Here is a 14466-nt window from a genome sequence, read left to right on the forward strand (position 1 = left end):
TGGTTTCAAACTCCTGGCTTCAAGTGATCCACCTGTCTCAGCCTCTCAAAGTGCTGGGATTGCAAGTGTGAGCCACCACACCCGGCAATTTTTGATATTTTTTATTATCCTTTCAATGTCCATGGAATCAGTAATGATGACTCCTCTTTTATTTCGGATACTGGTAGTTTATGTCTTCTCTCTTTTTTCTTGGTTAGCCTAGCTAGAGTTTTATTAACTTTATTGATATTTTTTAATGAACCAGCATTTGTTTTTGTTGATTTTTAAAAAATTGTTCTACGATTTTTATTTTTACATCTATTTGCTTTAGGCTTAAATTATTCTCCTTTTTCTAGTTTCTTCAGGTGTTGACTTGAGTTGTTCATTTGAGATCTTTCTTCTTTGCTGATCTTTACATTTTAGTGCTAAAAGTTTTCTCTAAGTGCTACTTTAGCTGCATCTTATAAGTTTTGGTATGTTTCATGTTTTCATTTATCTCAAAGTATTTTCTAACTTTCCTTGTCATTTCTTCTTTGATTCATTGGTTATTTAGGAATGTGTCGTTTGAGAGCCAATCATAATCCCAAAGACACAGTCCTGAATGTTGAAATCTTAAAAGATAAAAGTCACCGAAGTCTAAAATCCCAAAATTTACAATCCCAAAATATCAAAATTTCAAAAATATAATTCTGAAAAAAAATTTATTTAAAAGATATTTTAAAGAAGAAATTTTTAAAGGGGAAATTATTTGAGAAACATAAAACATAACAGAACACTTCAGAGGCCACTTTACACAATAAAATAGACAATAAAACACATACTTTTGCAAGCAGGTATACTAAAGTCAGTCACATGGGTATAACAGTTATGAGCAGACAAACTGTGTAAAGAAATAGGTCAAAAAAGGAACGTATAAACGTGTATCACTATAGTTGGTAATTGTAGGCAAGCAGCTTTCTAACTGTAGTTGTCTGCAATACTGTGACAAACAATCTAAGTCTGATGAGATTGTTAAAAACCCACAATAGATTACCACTGCATATACAGCTTCCCAAAGAGCCAAGATCTCAAGAAATGTTATCTTTCACAAATGCAGATGTACAAAAAGGACATCTCTTCGTTTATTGAGACAGTTTCAACATTTTTCCATACATGCACAATGCTTACACACAAAGTCAATGTTGCGATAGTGCACTTTCATGGAGTCAAATTTGTAAAAAATGCGTAAAGTGAATTAGAGCTCTGTCAAAGTCTCTATACAATTTATATTTTCAGTATTGGAAATGATGTAAATGTGAAATGCATAGCATAATGAATTGTAAGAACTAATGCTGACAATTTAAAATAATGAGAAAAAAACTTGAAAAAAGAAAGTGCTGGCACAGTGGCTCATGCCTGTAATCCCAGCACTTTAAGAAGTGGAGGTGGGAGGAGTGCTTGAGCCCAGGAGATCAAGACCAGCCTGGGCAACATAGGGAGACTCTATCTCTACAAAAAAAAACTAAAAAATTAACCAGGCATAGTGGTGTGTGGCTGTATTCCCAGCTACTCTGGAGGCTGAGGTAGGAGAATTGCTTGAGCCAGGGAGGTGAAGGCTGCAGTGGAGTCTCACCACTGCACTCCAGCCTAGATGGCAGAGTGAGACCCTATCATACACACACACACACACACACACACAAAAGGAGAAAAACCTAAAAACCTAAATAAATTAATATAAGTAAAAGGTATTTCAGGTATAGATTATGCATAATTCCATAGGGATAGTCCATAAAAGCTGGCTGACTTTCATGGTCATTAACTATGTTTTGAAGTCTTGCATCATGATGAATAACTGCTTTTTTCCTTTTAGCACATGACAGTCCTCAGAGAAAATGTTCACACTCACTTTCTATATGGTGCTGCATTTTTTGAAATTCTGTGATTTAATAGACACTGACATGAGCATTCCCGATTATATTTTCCTATCTTCTGTGCCATATTTCTGTGTTGTTTCGGGCATGCAAAAACCCATTTCACATGCACTTACATTACAGACCGCAGATTTGGCAGAAACAATACTAGCAATCAAACAGCAACACCCAAAATAATGCTTTACTAGGATTCTAGTAAATCCACTATTTCTCAATCCAGTCAAATCAACACCTAAAATTAAGTCTAGAAGTTCACCCCTGGTCAATTTGGCTCCCATATACACATCTCCTTAAGCCATACTTAATTTTAAAATAAAGACAATAACAAGGTAATAATTCTGCCTGACATGATGCAACCATCCTGTGATTGTGATTTTCAGTATTTGAGATTTTAGAAATTTAGACTCTAGAGATTTTTATCTTTGGGGATTTCAACATTTGGGATTATGGCATTCAGGATTGTGTCTCTTGGAATTATGATCCAAAACTGTGTTGTTTACATCCAGACATTGATAACTATTGATATAATTTAAATCCGTCGTGGTCTGAGAACATACTATGTATGATTCCTGTATTATTGTAAATGTGTTAAAATGTGTTTTATGGCCCAGAATTTGGTCCATTTTGGTGAAAGTTTTATGTAAATTTGAGAAGAATGTTGTAATTTGATGTCAGATGGAGTATTCTATAAATGCAAATTACATCATGTCGATTGACGCTGCTGTTCAGATTGATTCTATTCCCACCGATTTTCTGCCTTCTTGATGTATCAGTTACTAAAGAGAGGTGTTGAAGAGTCCAACTGTAGGAGTAGGTTTTTCTATTTCTTATTTCATTTCTATTAGTTTTTGTCCTGAATATTTTTATGTTCTGTGTTGGGTTCATATGTGTTTAGGATTGTTGTATCTCCTTGGAAAACTACCCCTTTTATTGTTAGGTAATGTCCCTCTTTATTCCTGATAACTTTCCTTGTTTTGAAGTCTGCCTTTATGAAATTAACATAGCTACTCCAACTTTCTTTTGATTTGTGTTAGTATAGTATATCTCTTGTCTATTCTTTTACTCTTAACCTGTTCAAGTTTTTTATTTAAAGTGGGTTTCTGTAGACAATATATAAAAGGATATTATTTTTTAAAATTCTATTCTGGCACTCTGTCTTTTAACTGGTGTATTTAGCCCATTCTCATTTAATGTGATTATTGATATATTTGGACTAATATCTGCCATTTTGTGCTGTTTCTCTTTGTTGTACTTATTCCTTATTTCATTCTTTATCTTCCCTTTTTTCTGATGTCTGGCTTTAGTGAAGCATTATCTGATTCCATTTTTCTCCCCTCTCTTAACAAATCAGTATTTCATTTTTAAAAATGTAGTGGTTGCTCTAGAGTTTTCAATATACATTTACAATTATTCTTAGTCCAATTTCTAAAAATGGGATGCTTCATGGAGAGTGCATGTATTTTGTAACAGAGTGTCTTTATAACAGTCTGCTCAGACTGTGATAATAAAATGCCATAGACTCGCTGGCTTAAACAACAGTAATTTATTTTCTCATAGTTCTGGAAGTTAGGAAGTTTAAGATCAAAATGCCAGCTGATTGGGTTCCTGGTGAGGGTTTTCTCTTTGGGGTGCAGATACTTACCTTCTTGCTGTGATCTCACATGGACTTTTCTCAGTGTATGTGTGTGGGGAGATAGGGAGTGATGGAGGGATGAAAAAAGAGAGACAGAGAGAGAGATATCCCTATTTTTATAAGGCCACTCATCCCATTATGAGAGTCCCACCCTCATGACCTAGTCTAACTCTTAATTACCTCCCAAAGGTCTCATCTTTAAATATTATCACATTATGAATTAACAGCTCAATGTAAGAATTTTAGGGGAATGTAAACATTTGGTCCACAACAGAATTCCAATTCCTCCCTCCTGTTATTTACAACATTTCTGTAAATTCATTTCACTTTGCCATAAGTTATTTTCAATGAATATATTGTTTCTATTGTTATTTTAAACTATTACCTATTAAATTATCAAAATAAGAAACATAAAATTTAATTTTATCTCCACTTATACTTCATTGAGTGCCCTTCCATTTTTTTATGTAAATCTGAGTTTCTGGCCTACATCATTTTTCTTCTCCCTGAAGAACTTCTTTTAATATTTCTCGCAAAGCAGGTTTATTGGCAATAATTCCTCCAATTTATATGGGAATTCAGATTTATATTGGAAAGTCTTTATTTCTCTCAATTTTGAAGGGTATTTTAACTGAACATAGAATTGTATGTTGGTGGTTGTTTTCTTTGGACACTTTAACTATTTTAGTCCACTCATTTTTCTTTTTTTTTTTTTTTTCTTGAATGGTTTCTGAAAAGAAGTCTGATGTAACTATTTTTCTTGTTCCTCTATAGGTAAGATGGGGCTTTTTTCCCTTCTGGCTTCTTTCATTATTTTATCTTTATCTTTGTTTTTTTGTCACTTTGAATATGATATGTCTAGGTAGATGTTTTGGTGATTATCCTGCTTGATGTTCTGTGAACTCCCAAGATCAAATAGTTGGTGCCTGTCGTTAATTTTGGAGAATTCTCAGTCATTATTGCTTCAAGTATCTCCTCTGGTCTGTTTTCTCTTTCATCTCCTTCTGGTATGCCAGTTGCCCACATATTAAATTTTTTGAAATTGTCTCACAGTTACTGGATTTTCTATTCTGTTTTCTCCCATTCTTTTTACTCTTTGCTTTTAAAATTGGTAAGTTTCTCTTGATGTATTTTCAAGCTCTTCCTTTCCTTTGCTGGATTCATTCTATTGATGAGCCCATCAAAAACATTCATTATTTCAGTTATGGTGTTTTTTATTTCCAGTATTTTCTTTTGTGTCTTTCTAGAGCATTTTTATTCTGTGCTTACATTGCCCAACTGTTCTTGCATATTGTCTACTTTTTTTCCCATTAGAACCCTTACCATATTAATCATAGTTATTTTAATTTTCTGCCTGATAATTCCAAAATCTATGTCATTGCTTAACCTGGTTCTGAAGCTTGTTTTGTCTCTTCAGATTATGCTTTTTCTTGCATTTCTGCATGTGTGGTAATTTTTTATTGAAAATCGGACATCAAGTATTGGGTAATAAGAATAGAGGTATAGAGGACTTAAGTGTGAGGTTTTATGTTATTCTGTCCAACAGTTGGGCTGTATTTAATGTTTTCTGTAGCTGTACTGCCAGAGACTTCAAATTCCTCTAGTGTCCTTGTTTTCATTATCCCTGTTCACGTAGGGCTTTCCTAAGTATTCCTGCATCTGTGTCTTCCTGCTTTTCCAGGTGATAGCTCCCATTTTCCTGAAGCCCTATTGGTGCAGTAGTATAGTATGGAAAAGAAAAGTATTTTATAATCTTATGATTGAATCTGAGTTACTTAGTGTGCTGCTGTTCGTGGGCCATGACCTTCACAAGTGTTGATTAGCTTTTTATCTCCCTGCTTAGGTAAGACAGGAAGGCTGAGGGCTCTGGTGGAGTCTTTTTCCCTGGACAGCAGGACTTTTTTGTGGAGGACGCTCTGGTTGAATTGCAATGGCTACTCTTTCCCTTCCATTGCCAGCCCAGGTGGGGTACTTTCTCACTTCTTTACTCTAAAAACCTGGAGGGATTCCTAGAGGTGAAACCCATGAAAATGTGGGGGCCCCCTAAGACTGCAGCTGCCGGGATTAACTTTCAGACTATACACTCACCCTCCAACAGTTCACCAAAATTACCAGTTAAGTGTTTCCACCAATTTATTCCAAAGGTTTCTTCCCTAGGTAAACAGATATCAGCTGGAAGTCACTGGATTCAGTCATCTCTGCATATTTTAGAGTGGTTGTTTGCCCTCTGACCTCAGTTCTCTGATGAGTCAAAGAAAAGTTATTGATTTTCAGTGTGTTCAGATTTTCTTGTTGTAAGGGTTAAGAGTGACGACTTCTAAGTTGTTAGCACGTCAGAGCTGAAAATGGAAGTTCTCCTGAAACACCTTTTTTTCTTTCTTTCTTTTTTGAGACAGGATCTGCGTGTGTAGTGGTAAAATCCACTGTGGTTTCTGAACAACCTCATCAAAGACTTAAGTTGTTTGCCACAGTATTTCAGATGACCACAGTTATGAAGGCGGGTGCACACAATTACCAGGTTGCCCAGGTTGGAGTGCAGTGATGCAATCATAGCTCACTGCAGCCTCAACTCCTGAGCACAAACAATCTTCCCACCTCCACCTCCCAAGTAGCTGGGACTACAGGCACGCACCACCACACCTGGCTATTTCTTAGTTTTTATTTTTAGTAGAGACAGGGTCTCACTATGTGTTGCCCAGGATAGTCCTAAACTCCTGACCTCAAGTGATCCTCCTGCCTTGGCCTCCTAATGTGCTGGGATTACAAGCATGAGCCAGCATGCCTGGCTGTCTTTCTTTTTTTTTTTTTATTTAAAAAATTGAGACACAATTCACATACGATAAAATTTACCTTTGTGAAATGTACAATTCAGAGTTCCTTTTGCATATTCACAAAATTGTGTAATGATTATCATTATCTAATTCCAGAACATTTTCATTGCTCCAAAGTGAAATCCTATTGCCATTAGTAGTTGCTCCCTCATTTCCCTCTTTTGCCGTCTCTTAGAAACCCCTAATCGACTTTTTGTCTCCATAGATTTGCCTGTCTGGACAGTTCATCTAAGTGGTGTCATATGATATGCGGTCTTTCGTGTGTGGCTTCACTCACTCAGCATATTTTCGAGGTTCATCCATGTTGTAGCATGAATCAGTGCTTCATCCCTTTTTGTTGTGATTGAATAATATTCTATTGTATAGATGTACAATATTTTGTTTATCCATCAGTTGGTCGATATTTGGATAGTTTCTACTTTTTGGCTGCTACAAATAATACCACTATGAACATTCATGTGCAAGTTTTTGTGTAGACATGTTTTCATTCCTCTTGGATATAGACCAGGGAGTGGAATTAATTGCTGGGTCATACAGTAGTTTTATGTTTAACTACTTGGAGGAAGAAACAAACTGTCTTCTCAGTGGCTGTACCATTTTATATCCCACTAGCAATTCATAAAGGTTGCAATTTCTCCACTTCCTCACCAGCATTTGTTATTTTCCTTTTCTTTCTTAATGGTCATCTTAGTGGGTATAGAGGGGTGTCTCACTGAGGTTTTGATTTACATTTCCCTAATGATAAATGACATTCTGAATCCTTTTCTGTGCTTATTTGTCATTTGTACATCTTCTTTGGAGAAATGTATTTTCAATGCTTTGCTCATGTTTTACTTGGGCAATTTTTCTTTTCAGTGTTAAGTTGTAATACTTATTTATATACTCTAGATAGTGTATCTCTATCCGATATACGGTTTGCAAAAATTTTTCTCCCATTCTTTATGTTATTTTTCACCTTTTTGATAATGTTCTTTAAAAGTACAAAAGTTTTTCATTTTCATGAAGTTCAATTTATCTATTTTTTTCTTTGGTTCCTTTTAAAATTTCAGTGTCATGCTAAAAAAAACAGTTGCCATATATGGTCTATCTTGAAGAATTTTTCACTTGCCCTGGAGAAGGATGTGTATTTTTTGTTGCTAGATTGGGTTTCGTATACATGCCTGTTATTAAAGGAAACCAAAAATATTTCACCCCAAAATATATCTCTTTGACGTATTTCTAGATGGCTATTCAGAGGGCCTGTGAACCTAAGGCTAGCCCTGCAAAGATGTCTTTTGTAGGGGAGAGCTGCATCTGCAGAGGAAATACAGTGAAGTAAACAACAGATGTGAACAGGCTGTCTCTAAGCCCATCTTGTCCGGATCTAAAAAAAATGAACTGAGAGTTTGACACCTTTAAAGTTCTGACAGAGAAACATTCCCACCGGCTACCATCTATTCTTTCTGAGGGGAGGTTTCATCTGCGAAACAAGATTGTCTTTGCTCCATGCCTTTCCTCCCCTTCTCTCCTTCTCATAACCTGCATTGCCGCCATAACATGTGTTCCATGCGCCAAACTATTCTTTCTGTAAGCTCACGATGCTATAAAAGCATCAGCCATCTGGACATTTCTTTGAATTTTCATATTTTGTACGACTCCTGTGCACACAGTGCACCTAACACATTTGTATTCCTTTTTTCCAGTTAATCTGTCTACTCCCTGTTTGTTTTATGGTCTCAATTTTCCAAAACTTCAGGGGAAATATTTCACTTCCCTGCCTCATCTAGACTCTATTTCTTGTTCCACAAAAGGGGATTCGGCTCTACACTCCCCATGGTGCCAGTGCAGAATCTGGAGCCCCAACCTGGCATCCAGCTCACTGCCTCCTCTGGCCTCTTCATTGTTATGTCCACCTCTTCAACATTAATGACATCCGGATTCTGCCCTGCAGCATAATGAATCATCTGTACTTTATCCGTGAGATGTTTCTAAATATGAAACTCAGTAAACGGCATTTACATTGTGACTATGCCAATACTGTTCATTGCATTGCATGCCAATATTGTTCACTGCATTGCAAAGTCCCATGCAATGTAAATAATTGATTTTTGCTATTATTTTTATTACACAGTGCTATGGACTGAGTTGTGTCCTCTCCAAATTGGTATGTAGATGCCCTAGCGCCAGTGGGATGGTAGCTGGAGATAAGGCCTTTGGGAGGTGATTAGGTTTAGATATGATTATAAAGATGTGGCCGTCATGCTGGGATCAGTGCCCTGAGAAAAGACACCAGAGAGCTTAGTTGGTCTCTCTCTCTCTCTCAGCGACACAATGAGAAGGCAGCCATTTGCAAGCCAGGAAGAGAGCCCTCACCAGAACCTGACCATGGTTACTCCCTGCTCCTGAATTTCTAGCCTCCAGAACTGTGAGAAAAGAAACTTCTATTATTGAAGTCATTCGGGCCATGGTATTTTGTTATGACAGCCCAAGCTGACTAAGAAACACAGGTAATCCATTTTTACTATAGAAAGAAAGAAAATCTAGAATACGCATCACCTATATATGTCAGAGACATACTCCATACTCTCAGTATTTTTCTGGGTTATGGATAATCACAGACATTTTTAAATGGAATCATACAATTTATAAACATTTTTTCCCAATATACTGTGAACACTTTTCCATGTCAATAAATACAATTCTAGATCCCATTTTTCATAGTTTCAGAGCATTTCATTGTACAGACTTCCTAATTCATTTAATTGATCCCTTTTGTTTGGATATGTAGGTTGTTTGTGCCTCCTTCGCCTTTGTAAATAATCCTGTGATGAACATCTCATGCATACATCTTTGAACAATGTACTATTATCTCTAGGATAAAAGAAAGAAACTCTGATTATTATCACTACTACACACACATAGCGAATGACCCGTCACTGAGAGTGAACAAGCAGAGACCACATGGCAAGGTTGGGACAGAGGCATTCTCTGGACTGACTACACTCTCTCAAAAATGCTTTTCATCTCTAGACCTTCACCCAGTGATCTTGAACCAGTTGATTCAACATTTTGGTTTTCTGTTAAAACAAAATTAAAATAAGTTTATGTATCAGTTAAATCTTTCTATAATAAGTGACCTACACCTAAATAAGATCTTTTAGCCAGAAAGGACATTGTTGGCTCATATAATTGAAAAGCTATAGTCTAGAGCTGGGCTAGATTATTTGCTACCGCATCTAGACATGCTCACGGTGGTGTTAGGGAGGAGTTTGTCTCCACCATCAAACTACTGTTCTCTCTACTGATTTCTGCTCAAATTCTCCCCTCCTGGCACTACTTTTTCTCGAGCTCATTTCCTTACACTTATAAATCCACCCGGAAGAAATTAGTCCCCAGTACTTTCAGCAAAAGTCTCAGAATTGAAGCTGATTGGCTTGGCTTAGGTCACATGCCCATCTCTGGACCAGTCACTGCAGCCACAAGAAGGGAATGCTCTAATTGGCCAGGCTGAGTCCCACGCCCTGGCCTGACCCTTGCAGGTAGACTCAGCTCCACATGGATTGAGAAGGGGAGAGGAGGTTTTCAAAGGAAAATTGAGGTGATTTTACCAGAAGAAGGGGTTGGGTGCTGGGCAGCTAGCAAGAACAGATTTCACTACACTGGACAAGTTTTTAATCATGAAAAACAGGAAGATTTTTCTAGCTATGGCAACACTCTTGCATTGTGTAGACAGTGCAGTTTCCTGTGCATGAAGCTGGGGAAGGCAACCGTGTCTGAACCAGCCCGTCCATTTCCAACGACTTCAGGTTGGTTTTAAGTTGATATTTGTTGAAATTAGTTCAGTATGTGTGTCTGGCTTCCTGTCTCAGTCGCAGGCCTAGACGGAACGTTCAGTGTGAGGAAGAATGTGTGAGCCAGCGAGGAGACAGAACACACAGCAAACCCGTGCCAAGTCAGCAATGCATTTTCTTTAGCACTTTGTACAGTTGTTCTGAAGTAAAAGAACTGTTTCTAAAAATAAAACAAAATATTATAAAAGCTTCACAATCAAACAATTTGAAACAAACCATCGATTTAAATGTGCAAATAAATTTTAAAAAGAAACATACATCTGTGCGTGTGCCCGTTTGTGTGTGTTAGCCCACTTCCCCTAACTTCCCCTTCTCACCCTCAGCCCCCACTTCCCTTCCTGCCCCCTCCCCTCCTCCTCGCCATCTTGCCTAATAACTCTGTGAGCAGAGGGCTGAAATCATGACGTTCAACTTATTAAAAGGCTTTTATTGAGTTCAAACTTATTAAATTTGTCTTTAAAAGCTTCTAACTTGATTGAGTGAATGATTGAGTTTAAAAATGAATTTTTAAAATTCACGGAGTTAGAGTCCTGCCTGCCCTTCATAGGAGTTGGCAAAGGCAGAGGAAGCTGCAAAGCCTGAGGTCGGGTACTCCAGCTCTGCGGTCATTCAATCTGAATTCAAATTCTCTCCACTGCCCCTTCCCAGCTATTTAGCCCCAGCATGCTACTTAACCATTCCAGGCCTCAGCAGCCATAAAGAGCAACTAACACAGAAATCTGTTGCACATGTGGTTGGTATCCCACCCACATCCACTTGGCCCTTTGCATTTCTGTCCACATGGGTCCAGCTTCCAGCTGATGACATCTGTGCCTTGCCTGGAGTTTCCTCTGGCCCCCATGCAGCAGGCCAAGTGTGCCAGGGAATTAACACCCCCCAGGGGCAACCTCACTTAGTGATGATGGAAGTGGGTGGATCAATACCCCAGCTCCCTCACCCCATGGATAGATCACCCTGAGGCATGTGCTCTCCCAGCATTGTCCAGCAGGATTGAGCTCCAGTTGCCCACAGAAGTCATCAGCAGATGGCACACCCTTGACTGCTCTCCGTTCTTCCTGGGCTCACCTCCACACCCACCTCCCAGAATTTCCTGAGACCACTTCTCAAATAACCAACTTGCACTCAAAGCTCTCCTTTGGAGTGTGCTTCTGGGAGTGCTCAGCCTCAGACAAACTAGAAAGCAGTGGTCAGTAAAGTGAGAAAGTCAGAGAACCTTGGAGGAGAAGGGCTCAGGGAGGAGAAAGCACAGAGAGGCTATGTGTGTGTCCGGGGCTGTGTATATGAGATCAGTGTGCACAGATATTCACCTTGTTCTATTTTTTAAAATTTTAACGATATTTTAACCCAATATATCAAATATTGTTTCAACACGTAGTCAATATTTTAAAAACCATAATGAGAAAAAAATCTTAAATATTAGATTCTCTTCTTCTAGCTGGTCAGCTTTCTATGCCCCTGAGTACTTGGCACAGTATCCTGTTCCCTTGGGCACATTCAGTCAAAGAAACCTTAGGAAACAATGACATTGCAACTTATTTTTTCTGACAGGCCTCAAAAGCTATGCTGGATAGCAGAGTTGTCTGGCATAGAAAGCATTTCTTCTTATCTTTGCAGAATTATAACAGATTTGTTCCTAGCAAATATTAGAATTGTTAAGAGCTTGGGTTCTAGGGTGTGATAGCAATCCCATCTTTAATGCTCACCAGCTCTATGATCTGGGCCAGTCGACTTGGTAACATGCCTCAGTCTCCTTGTCTGTGAAATGCAGATTTAATCTTAGTTGCCTACCATATAGCATTGCTATAGGAAGTCAATGACATAGTGTAAGGCACGGGAAATTGAGTACACAGTAAGCTCCAAATAAATGTCGGTTGCTGTTCGGTTACCAAGTCTTTTAGGGGCCATGCTTGGGTCAAATTTCAAAGGAGAATACCCATTTTAAATGAAAAGAAGTTACACATTAACATGTAAAACCGTCTCCCCTTGCCTTGTCTTCTGTCCCACACTCAGCAACACCCAATGCCACCATCAATTCACACCCTGTCCACTATTCTGGGAGGTCAGGGACCCTGTCCCTTGGATGTGTGCCCCTCCATTTCCCCATCTGACTCTGTAGGTGTGAAAGTCTTAGAACGTCAGGCCAACAGACATTGCAAGAGCCTCTGAAAATGCTTGTGCCCAAAAATATGGAAGAAAAAAAAACCCACTGCAAAATTAAAATCAATAAATGCTTAATTAAACATCTACAAAACTAACATTATGGCAAGTTTATTAATTGTTCCATTTAGTTCTCATAAAAATTTCATGACACTGCGTTATATTTGAAAAGAATTTACAGGTGGTGAAATTTTCCTCATTTTGCAAGAATTCCCAAGAATAATGCTTGGTAAATTGTCACCAATTGTAATTAAGTGAATTTTTTTGTAGGCAAATAATTCTGGAAGCAAAACGATTTTTAAAATCTTTTGATTATAATAAAAGTTAAATATGAAGTGGCTGCCTTCCCTCTCCCCCTGCCCACTTCCTGTCACCTGTTCTCCCCCTGCCCACTTCCTGTCACCTGTTCTCCCCCTGCCCACTTCCTGTCACCTATTCTCCCAGCAACCAGGGCCACCTTTCCAAATCTTCCACTCACCTTAGATGAAAATCTTCCCCTAGCCCTTCCCTTACATCCTGGGTAAAAATCTCAGTTTTCTACCAGGACTTTCCATGCCCTGGCCATGCCCACTTCCCTGACCTCATATGCACTTGAGAGCAGGTGCTGTTGCCCCTCACTCAGGTCGCCTTTACCAGTCAGTGCTGGGGCCCTAGGACTTGATCTGAGCCACCCTGTTCATCCCAGGACCAGGCAGTGTGGCCTCTTCTGCAGCCAGAGTGGGAAATGGAGGCAGGAATCAGCAAACAGAACTGTTATTGTTAGAATGTCGCCTGCAAAACTCATGTGGAAATTTAATTGCCATTGTGATGGTATTAAAAGGTAGGACCTTTAAGAAGCGATTAGGTCAGGAGGGCTCTGCCCTCATGAATGGACAAATGCTATTTTTGCCAGTGTAGTTTGGTTATCTTGGGATTTCAGCTCCTTTCCTCTCTGTCTCATATGCTTGTATGCCCTTCTGCCTTCCATCATGAGATAATACATCATGAAGTCCCTTGCCAGAGGCTGGTGTCATGCTCTTGGACTTCCCAGCCTCCAGAACCATGAGCCAAATAAAATCCTATTGTTTATAAATTACCTAGGCTTTGACATTCTGTTAGAGCAGCAGAAAACAGACGAAGACAGAGACGTTTCTCCCATGCCCTGCAAGGCCCTGCTTGTGGCCTGATAAAAGCAAGGCATGAGAAAGTATTTGGCAAATGATCAGATGAGTGAATAGGATTGCTTTATTACCAGAGAGAGGGACAGCTGAGCATCACATGGTGATAACATGCCTAGCTCCTGTTTATTGAGCACATACTATGTGCCCAATGCTCTGCTAGGACCTACAGATACACAATCACATTTAACCTGTGCAACAACCCCACAAGGTAAGTACTTCTGTGACCCCATATACAAAGACATAAACTGAGGCTCAGACAGCAGTAACTTGCTCAAGGCACGGAGTTAAAAAGGTGGGTGCCAGGACCAGAACTCCAGGTCTCTTCAGCTCCTATGGACACAGATAAACAACGGAGGTCCCATCAACAGCTCTGCCTTGGAGAGCAGAGAACAGGGCCAGGGCAGACTCCTCTAGGGACTACAATGAAAGCCTGCTTTCCTGGACACATCAGTTTTACTCAGTCTTCATTCTGCCCCTGGAGGACGACTTTGTGACCTTGGGCAATCTTCATTCCCCTCTTCAACCACCCCTGGTTCTCTGACCCTTGTCCCTGACCAAAGACATGTTATTATTCACATTCAGTACCTTTCCACCTCCTCCCTCTGCGTGAATTCACAGAGGAAATCTGAAAATAAAATCCAGGCTGCCTGGTAGAAAGGAGACTCGGGTTTTGTCAACACAATGTGCAGTAAAAATATCTCTCTTTTAAAAGAGAGAGAGAAAAATTTAAAGACTCAAGATCAGTAACATGTAATTATCATCTGGTTTGGGCGGAGAGCTCTAATAGTTTCCAGAAAAACACAAGCCATGAACAGGGAGTGCACCTTCCAAGGCAAAAGGAGATGTGGACTCCAGCAGGCAGTGGTGCCATCTTGGAAGTCTTGCAGCCTTTGAGGCCCTTTCCAGGCAGAGTAAGGAGGCACAGCAACTGCTGAATAAATAAACCCCATGAATGGACACACCTGA

This window comes from Colobus angolensis, unplaced genomic scaffold (assembly GCF_000951035.1).
Source record: "Colobus angolensis palliatus isolate OR3802 unplaced genomic scaffold, Cang.pa_1.0 Scaffold156, whole genome shotgun sequence".
NCBI lineage: Eukaryota > Metazoa > Chordata > Mammalia > Primates > Cercopithecidae > Colobus > Colobus angolensis.